Source organism: Haemaphysalis longicornis, unplaced genomic scaffold (genome assembly GCF_048455015.1).
Source record: "Haemaphysalis longicornis isolate Haplotype H1 unplaced genomic scaffold, Haemaphysalis longicornis Haplotype H1 scaffold_5, whole genome shotgun sequence".
Lineage (NCBI taxonomy): Eukaryota > Metazoa > Arthropoda > Arachnida > Ixodida > Ixodidae > Haemaphysalis > Haemaphysalis longicornis.
The window spans coordinates 194,291,005-194,300,680 of NW_027526385.1; the positions used below are offsets into that span (position 1 = coordinate 194,291,005).

At 44.4% G+C, this 9,676-nt stretch overlaps 1 long non-coding RNA gene across 1 annotated transcript; it reads right to left on the reverse strand.

Annotated features, from left to right (window-relative positions):
* Positions 1-1,374: 1,374 nt before the first annotated feature.
* Positions 1,375-8,897, reverse strand: LOC144139580 (uncharacterized). The gene is made up of 2 exons (XR_013316280.1): positions 8,707-8,897; positions 1,375-1,597 (listed from the first exon to the last, which is right to left on the reverse strand). It is a non-coding gene; the product is annotated as an uncharacterized LOC144139580 (long non-coding RNA).
* Positions 8,898-9,676: the final 779 nt, after the last annotated feature.

Here is a 9,676-nt window from a genome sequence, read left to right on the forward strand (position 1 = left end):
CTGCAGATGTCTGATCACCTCAACAATCCTGAAAGACACGAAACAAAAATCGATGACTCGGCTATCAAAAGCACAGAACACGGTATCAACAGACTGACTTTTCCCGCATTTTGGAGTCGGGAAGGATACAGGGGTAGCAAATAAAAAAATGCCGCAGTCGGTGCAATCTCTTAGCGGATGCCATAAAATGCCGTTAGCCCCAGGTTGTTATTTTATTTCATTTGTTTACTCTCAAGGCACTGTTCATTACAGTGAGGAGTAAGCTAACAAAAAGATAAGAAAGAATACAGCAAAAAGGCCATGTTAGAATAAATTACTGAATTGTAATTTATTCTAACATGGCCTTTTTTCTGTGTCAGGAATGGCCGTTTTGAAGGCCATACCCAGCTTTCTCGCTCAAAATTACAACCTCTCGGGAACCTAGCAAAACCACTTTAGGAAAATAATATTTGGCGTACAGCTAGAAGCCAACGTGAAGATTAAAACGCTAAAAGAACATTTCAGGTTTGTGACTATTGTTTTGTGTAATTCGCTATCAAATCAAACTCCCCATGCATTTCTATGGGATAGTTCCCATGGCTCAGCAACCCAGTGGCGCAACGTGCGCGACTTGATACTATGCACAAAGCAAGTATTCACCCCAAGTATTAGCTGGGGAAAAGAACATTTCATTTCGCTAAAAAATTGCAGAGTAATCACTGTTGAAAGGACTGTCATGAGCGGGAAAGCTGCACATGCGTTGGCGTCTGTGATTGACGCGATGACAGCGGGAAGAATGTTCGAGAGGCTGGACGTTTTGGGGACGAAAGAGTTGAAAATAGGTTCATATGACTGAAAGGAATGCCAACTTTGTATTGGGATCACTGCGCGGTGATATGTGTGTGTGTGGGGGGGGGGCAAAGACAATAAATTGGAAAGGGCTCTGTTAGAATGACAGGTCTTATGAAAGAGACACAGGCGTGAATTTTTGCGTCGTAGGGAGAGGTGTGGCAGGTTGAGATTTGTTTTTAGTGATGTGACACTTGCAGTCCGAAAGTAATTAGAAATTATAAAACGTGGCAAGCGATTCTGAATGGATTCAATGCTATGAGCATGTTAGTGTGAGGATCCCAAATGAATGAAGCATATTTAAGTTTTGGCGGCCGAACTAGTGTTTTGTAAAGAAAAGTTTTGTAAAGTTGTAGTGTTTTGTAGAGAAAACAAACAATCTGGAGCTAACAACGCCGGAGCTAACAACGCAGGTTGGAGCCAACTGTGAAAACAATCAATCTGAGGTGCGCACAGTAATGTCAGGTGGTTTTATTATACAGTATACACACATAATTGCTCGCGTTATGATTACACGAGCGGACATTGAGCCAAAGCAAGGGTGTCCATATTTGGGCATTCTAGTAACCGGTAAAGTAGCACTTGACGTTTGCAGGTGGGGAGAACATGTCCCTACTGCAATATCCTCGCCGATTTCTGCAGAACTGAGGCTGGCAGACGCACAGGCTACGGCATTCGACGCTACAGGCTAGACGCCAAGGCTGGCCACATCTTCTCTCATAACAGCGGCGGCTCCCACATCTCACTCTTGTCTCATGGCGTCTGCACCCTGGATGGAAACAAACGAAATGAGGTATTTGAGAAGGTAATTAGGAATTTTCCAAACGATCAGTTGGAAATGTGTTTGTGAGGAGAATTCAGAGACGCTAATTTATTAGTAACGAATACTCGGAAGTGACGAAACTAATTGGCAGCATAGTTACTTCAGTGTAGATTACTAAATAGGCTGAAGTAGGGAAATACCCATGGCTTCGGCGTGGTATGTTTAATTCATGATTGATTGGCACAGGTTAAGAAGCACGCCGTAATATAGAGGTCCGGAATGATTTTTACCACCTGAAGATTCTTACGTGCTCCAAAATCTCCATCACAAGGACGTTTTTAGGTTTTCATCTCTACCAGAAAAAAATTGGCCGCGTTTCTGCACCGTTCGTTGCAAATGTCGACAAAAAACGATAGTCTTTGTCGAAATTTGCCAAGTAAATGCTTCTCTGCGCTTTCCCGCCCACCTCTCATGTTGTTCCTCCTACGCCGCGCTCCTCCCAAGGTAAACACGCTATAGGTTTGCTCAAGTCAGCCTAAATTTACAGCGTTCCATTGCTCCACGCCGGGTTCCTCGATGTCAGCGCTGCCGTACGGCGGAGAAGGGCAAGAATCAACGCCGTACTTCAACGTTTATAGAACTCGTTCCCTAGACCATGCGTTCCAAGCAGAACGTAGAAACTATATAGTGGAACCTTTCGTAACAGTTGGCGCTTGATTTCTTAAAATGCCACCAGAAGCTATAGGACACGACACGGGTGACAGGAGGCGACAAGATTTATTGTTTTTTCTGCAGCGAATGGAGCATTTTATTTCGCGAAATTCAAGCATCTATGAATCTGTTTTATAAAGGAACAGTGCAAATACCCCTAGTCATTTATTTTCTGCCTCATATTTGTGTTATGCCTTGTTCTTGTTCAACAATGTTGACAAGTATGAACATATACACTGGCCTTAGACCTTTAGATGTCGCTGTGAGTATACAGGGTGTCCCAGCTATCATGCACCAAGATTTAAAAAAAGAGCAATGGCGTTACTCGAAGAAAACCTATTGCGTAATGTTTGCAGTAATGTGGAGAAGTGGACAGTAATTTTTTCGTTAATGATACTTTACTAATTAATTGTAAATAATTATCTAACTCGAGAAATACTGTCCTAATCACTGAAGTGTCAATGAGACACTTGTAGGTACCCACGAGGGGCATCTAACTGCGGTATTTCAAGCGACAAACTAATTGCGTACTCATTTATTCTGACTGATAAAGAAAACCCGCGAAATATGAAAAATACCACGTGACGGCACATCCGCACGCAATGTAAAGCAGCGTCCCCAAATAAGCTCCTTGAAAGCAGCTGCTTCGCCTGTCACCCTTCCGAAAAGACAGCGCATCATCTTGATAATGACATGCATGGAAGGAGCACAAACAGCAAGATTTGCGGGGCGCGTGTGCAGATAAGGCACAAACTCGGTCGCGATTTATTCTTTCTTTATTTTGGTTATCTCATACTGGCTAACTCAGAGGCAGCCTGTTTGAGGGCATTGCTTTACAATGCGCGCTGATGCGCGCGGAGGCACCGTCACGTGGTATTTTTCATATTTCGCGGGTTTTCTTTATCAGTCCGAATAAATGAGCACGCAATTAGTTCGTCGCTGAAAATACCGCAGTTAGATGCCCCTCGTGGGTATCTACAAGTGCCTCATTGACACTTCAGTGATTAGGACAGTACTTCTCGAGTTAGATAATTAATTACGATTATTATTAAAGTACCATTAACGAAAAAATCACTGTCCGCTTCTCCACAGTACTGCAAACATTACGCACTAGGTTTTCTTCAAGTAACGCCATTGCTCTTTTTCTAAATCTTGGTGCATAATAGCTGGGACACCCTGTATAACGCGTTTGCGCAGACTTCGTTTCACTTCGGCCGGGTGACTGAATTGGGTCACAGACAGACAAAAATGTACAGACAGACTAAAATTTCTGGGTTTAAGTATCCCTAGAGTATCGTCTTTAAAACGGCCGCTGCGGCCGGGAATAAATCGCACGTTCTTGGGCTGAGTAAGAATTATTCCAAGGGGCATGCCTGGAGCAGAGTTACGAGATGTTTTGTGAATAATCATGATGTATAAATGCCGTCATTATTGAAACGGAAACACCACCAAGACATCACATATTATTTGATGAAGTGTTCTTAAAACCGATGGTGAGGACACGTGTGACACAGTCGTTAAGCGAAAAAAATGCTGTTTCATAATACGTAGTTAGGAATTTATATCTAGCGGAATATTACGGCATTCTTCATTTTCGATGAATAAGATAATTTCGGTGATGCTGAAAATTAGCCTAAAACAAAAATATGAAGCACGCTGAAGAAAACATGGATAGTTCGGGCAAGCATCTGGTTTGCCTATTACAAATTTATCGTCGGAGTCGATATTTAAAATCTTTAATTCCTAATTTTCATGATTACAGTATCTGTTAAAAGATTCAAATAACCAGTATATCGTTTACTTCAAGCTGAACCTAAGTGTTCTCTTCGTACAGTACAGCCTCAAACATCAGTTATCACCTCGCGCTTGTTTTTATGCAACAGATCTTGATGTGCAAATAATCTTCCTTGGTTGTCGTTTCCTACCAGGATGTTGAACTGGAATAATATCGGTTTTAGTTCGGGTTCGACATCAAGCCTTTTGCGTTCGGTTCTGGGTTCCGTTCAGGAGCACCATTCTGTTCCGGTTCGAACCGGTTGAAAGTTGCATCACGGTCAAAAATAAAGGAGCTCTTTTTTCACTATTTTACTGCAGCATTTTCGCTTCACTGACACGTCTGTACGTCTATAATATAGATTTTTTTGTAAATGTTGTCAGTTCGGCAAATTAACTGTACCGTCGACTGAGAATGTTTTCCATAGGAGGACAACGACTACAACGTAAAGAATAGTCCTACTGTGACGACGGCGCCGAATAAAAACAGTGGAAGGCACGCTACCAGCTCTAAAAATTGTGCTTTTATTAAAAAATGCCATTGACGCAATAACGCAAAAAAAACAATACAAACCCACAGACACACAAACAAAATGGAGTATAAAGCAAGACCACTGCAAGTGTCCTCACAGGAATGCGAATTCAGCGCCCTGCAGATTCACACCTTCACCCTTCCAGGCTGATACGGCAAGCTTCGAGTATTTCTCATTGCGTCATGCCCTTACGCCCGTAAATAGCTGGTGTTTTCTCAACTAGGGGTTTAGGACAATTGTCCTTGTTCTCCTTGCGATGCAGTGCCATGTGTGTGCATGGCCTGATGACCAAAAAACTGTTGGTGTAGGCTTAAGCATCGACCGGCTTGCCTCATGTAAGGCTTTCCACGTGTAAGATGCAGACGATACACATTGTGCGCAATCCACAAAGTGCTTTCCTCTTTTCCCTTTGAGCCTCTGTTGTCGTGCTGCTTCGGCTGTAAACGCTACTGACAAATGCGGAGCAAATGTGACCAACCTTTCTTCTGCCGCAAACATGACGTTCATACCATATCGGGAACGCACTCTTTTGATGCCGCGCTACAGTCAAGGAACATAGGGGATTTTTTTCAGTCTTGTCTTGCTGCGCGGCTGAGAAGACGATTGACCAGCCGCAGCAGCACGGCAACAGAAGCTGAAAAGGGAAACTCGGAAAGCAGTTTAGCGGAAAGCAGTGGCAAGCCTCCCGGGCAGGCTGACAACTTCACTGGCAAGAGATAATCCGTCCGTCCAACCTACTGCTTTGCCACTATCGAGTGTCGCCGTGGTGGGGCACTCCGCACCCCACGCCCAAGCTCTGCCCGGCTTGTGGCGGCCCGTACCTCGTCTTCAAATTACGCATCGTCGCCGGAATCGCAGGGCGGGTTGCAGGAAGCAGGAAGGCAGGGAGACTACTGGCAAGGGGCAGCCTGGTTGGTGGGCAGGCGACCTCTCTTTTTTTGGTCGACACTCACCATCTTTTATTGGTCGACACACACACACACACACACACACACACACACACACACACACACACACACACACACACACACACACACACACACACACACACACACACACACACACACACACACACACGCACACGCACGCACGCACACACACACACACACACACACACGCAGGCACACCCGCACACGCACACACGCCCGCACACGCACACACGCCCGCCCGCCTGCCCGGCCGCACGCCCGCACGCCCGCACACACTCACTCACTCACTCACTCACTCACTCACTCACTCACTCACTCACTCACTCACTCACTCACTCACTCACTCACTCACTCACTCACTCACGCACTCACACACGCACTCACTCACTCACTCACTCACTCACTCTCTCACTCACTCACTCACTCACTCACTCACTCACTCACTCACTCACTCACTCACTCACACACGCACGCACGCACGCACGCAGCTATTTCGCGTGCAAAAGCAGCGCGGGCGATGGCATCTTGTGCGAATACGGAAGGTGGCACGGCTTGTTGGAGTAAGGTGTTCAGCGGCAACGTCGGCTCTCGGCCGAAGAGGAGGTTGAAGGGAGAGTATCCGGCAGTACCAAGGCGCGTCGAGTTGCACGCCGATGTTATGTAAGGCCAAAAAAACGTCGTAGTCACAATGGTCGTCAGAAACGCACATAGAAAGCTTATTGGTTATAGTCCTGTAATGCCATTCTGTGAAGCCGTCGTTGGATTGAGGTCGGTAAGAGGTGGTAAATTTGAGAACGTTTGCGCCAGAGCGGAGTATATCGACGACTACTCGCGTGAAAAAAAGTATCGCCCGCGGTGTGTCAGTAGCTGGCGAGGAGCACCGTGATGTAAGATGACATCCTGCAGCAAAAAATTAGCGACATCGGTAGCGAACCTGCTTGCACTACCCATCTGAAAGCGTATCCTGTCGCATAATCAAGGGTCACTGCCATCCACTTAGTGTGTTTCGTAGACCTGGAAAAGGGACCGAGTAGATCTAAAGCAACCCGGAAGAATGGTTCAATAGGTCTATCGAGTGGATGATGAAGAGCGGCGACAAGCATGGTTGGGTCTTTTCTGTGTTGGCTCATGTCACATGCGCGGACGTAATGGCGGATCGACCGGTAAAGCCCCGCGCCAAAAGAAGCACCATCGCACGTGGTCATAAGTCCGGCAAACCCATTGATGGCCAGCTGTTGGATGGTTGTGTAGCTGCCTGAGGACATCCGAACGAAATCGCTTAGGGAATACAGGAAGAAGTTCGGCACCATCTAGGTGGACGTTACAACGATAAGGTGCTCCATTCTTCTTCAGTTGCAACAACCCCAGTGAAGGGTGGGAAGGGTCAGCGCTTAGGCGTTCGATGATCCTGGTTTTCATCCGTAAGGTGTCAAGAGGAGGAAATAGACAGTACCGAGGTGACGAGTGTGTCGGAACTTTATGATCGGGAGGTTCGACTGGGTAGCGTGAGAGATAGTCTGCAGTTGAACACATTCTTCTACAAACAAAAGAATAGGAAATGGACATGGGAAAGTCCTGATAGTACAACAAAAAATTAAATTAACTTTAACTGACGACCCACTGATCGTGCAAGACGTAGAGGTGCTAAGTAAGATTACGAGCAGCAATCATAGGATGGTTAGATCCACGCTAAGGCCCAATGTCACAGGAGAAAGAAACTCGTGAAAAGAAAGCCTGCATGGAGGTACTCAGTGCCAGAACGGCGGAATTTAAAATAACACTTCAGATAAAATTTGCGCTGCTAAACAAGGAGAACGAAGATACTGTAGACGAGCTAAGTGATAACCTTACGACGGCAATCACAGAATATGCAGCGCCTGTGGCGGAAGCAGCGCGTGGAGAAGAAAGTGGAAAACTCACTCTGACAACGAAGGAATTGCGAAACGTACGAACATGAAGGGGCCCAGCGCTGTGTACCAGATTGAATTAGCAGAACTGTCTAAATTGATTAATAGAAGTAAAACAAACGACATTCGTGCATATAATAAGGGTGTGATCCAGAAGACGCTGCAACTAGGAGAAAGTTTGAAAGCAACTAAAAGCAAGCTCGCCATCGGCAATGACAGAATGTAGGCACTGAGAGACGAGCAGGGTAACATTACGCACCAGATAATAGATGCACCAGATAATAGATGTAGCAGAATTATTACTTGCGATGTATCTGCGATTTATCCACCCCTAACTGCGCTGTTTTTCCAGCTTTGTACCAGTATTGCAAGCCGCGCCAATTTTTTTCTTTGTTTTGCTGCAGTACCACTTCTAACCCTATACGAGCCCTCCACAGCGATTCTATAAGCTGAGCCGGAGCGCCGTTCCTTCACTGTGTCAGCTTGTTCGAATGCGCCGCTGTTCTTTTGTCTATTTCTTTGCCACTTGACGTAGCGGCAGCGTCGCCACCAATTTTTTTACTTCACAGATTTACATACCATTATTGCGGCACTTTTATTATTTCTTCTCGGCAAACCCACAATAAGCTTGTTCTGCATTCAGTTTGTAACGGGGGCAATATCACTTCTAGAACGGCCTTAAAAACGTTTTTTTTGTGGATAATCCTATGCTCAAATTACGATTATCGATTTTGCACGTAACATTTAAGTACATTTAAACAGATTAAACGGCTTGAGGAATTAATATCTTCAATTATGCCATTCGGCGGAAAAAGAGGCATAAATTGTTTTTGCGTTACGGGATCATTTTGTTCGGGTAATCTTGAAATTGCTTTCGCATAAATACAACAAATTATGTTGTGCACCCAAATTCTGACAGTTATGCATTCCAGGGGGCGAAGTAACAATTATTGGTGGCTTTACCAACATCGCCGTGATGATGAATTACATGAAGAAGAAATTAAGAAATCAAAATTAAACGATGCTAATTGATCGGACGGGATTTTCAGCGTCTAAAATTTCAATGCTTCTAGCAGAACTGGTGTAACATTGTGACATACAAACCACAAACAAGTACTTTGAAGTCCTTTCCCAGCCACTGCAGAAATATTGAAGCATTTACATTGTATTCCAAATATAACATCAATGCACCTGGAAAACTTCTGCGACGTAATGTTTTTTCTTCGATAACATAATAGTGCAAGCAAGTGTCGGTTACGTACGACGCGTGTAGTAGTCTTCGTAATTGCCACTCCAGTAACCGTTGGTGACTTCTATCAGACGTGGTTCTCCAGCTATCAAGTAAGCTTCTGCTTGGCTGTTAAGTAGAAGGCACAGCGAGCAGATGGACAGTACTGCAAGCATTCTAAGAACTTCCGAAGTTCCCATTTTACATGTAATATTTGAGTTTGCTTCGCGGTATGGAGTTGTGCGAGGTTTTTTATGCGCATTTCCAAGGCCAGTGAAGAATTTAAATATTAAGTTTTGTCCGCCGTCCTCGAATGCACACATGCTTCAAAACGTTCATTGTTGTATGCGCCTTGGCATATTCTTTCAGTACCGGTATTGTCGTTACACAGATGTTGTGCGGCATGAGCGCTTGAAGTTTTGAAAGCCTCAGTTGTGAAGAGCATGTGGGCGTTTTTTTTTGGTTAGGTTTATTTCCTTGCAGTATCACTGAACGCTACTAAAAATGCATTATGGGACGAAGAATCTCATGTATTTATCTGTTTTATGAATAGCTGCGTGGAATGGAGACACTACTTTTCAATATCATATTTCTCAAAACAATTGTTTCGCTCGCGGGGAATAATAATTGTTCCAAATTCCAGTCAAATGCATCACAGGAAACCTTTAAAAATTTATAAGGCTAAGACATTGAATGAATGTTTATTTCCCCTTTACAGAACAAGCTTTTCCACATTTGAAAAATCTGGATTTTTGTTGAAATAAATTAAGAAACTCTTTTAAGGTTTCGGGTGATGAACTTTGGCGAAACACGCTGTTTAAACAAAAATGTACGCCTAAAACTCTAAATGAATTCATTTACAGGACACAAAATGCGCGGAATTCATTAGGTTTAACGCGTAGAAGCGGCCGAATAATAAATCACAACGGCTACTAAATGAATAGCTGCATATTTGCTCGCTTGCTCGCTTCTCTACAAATGTCTTAGCAAGACAACAATCATCT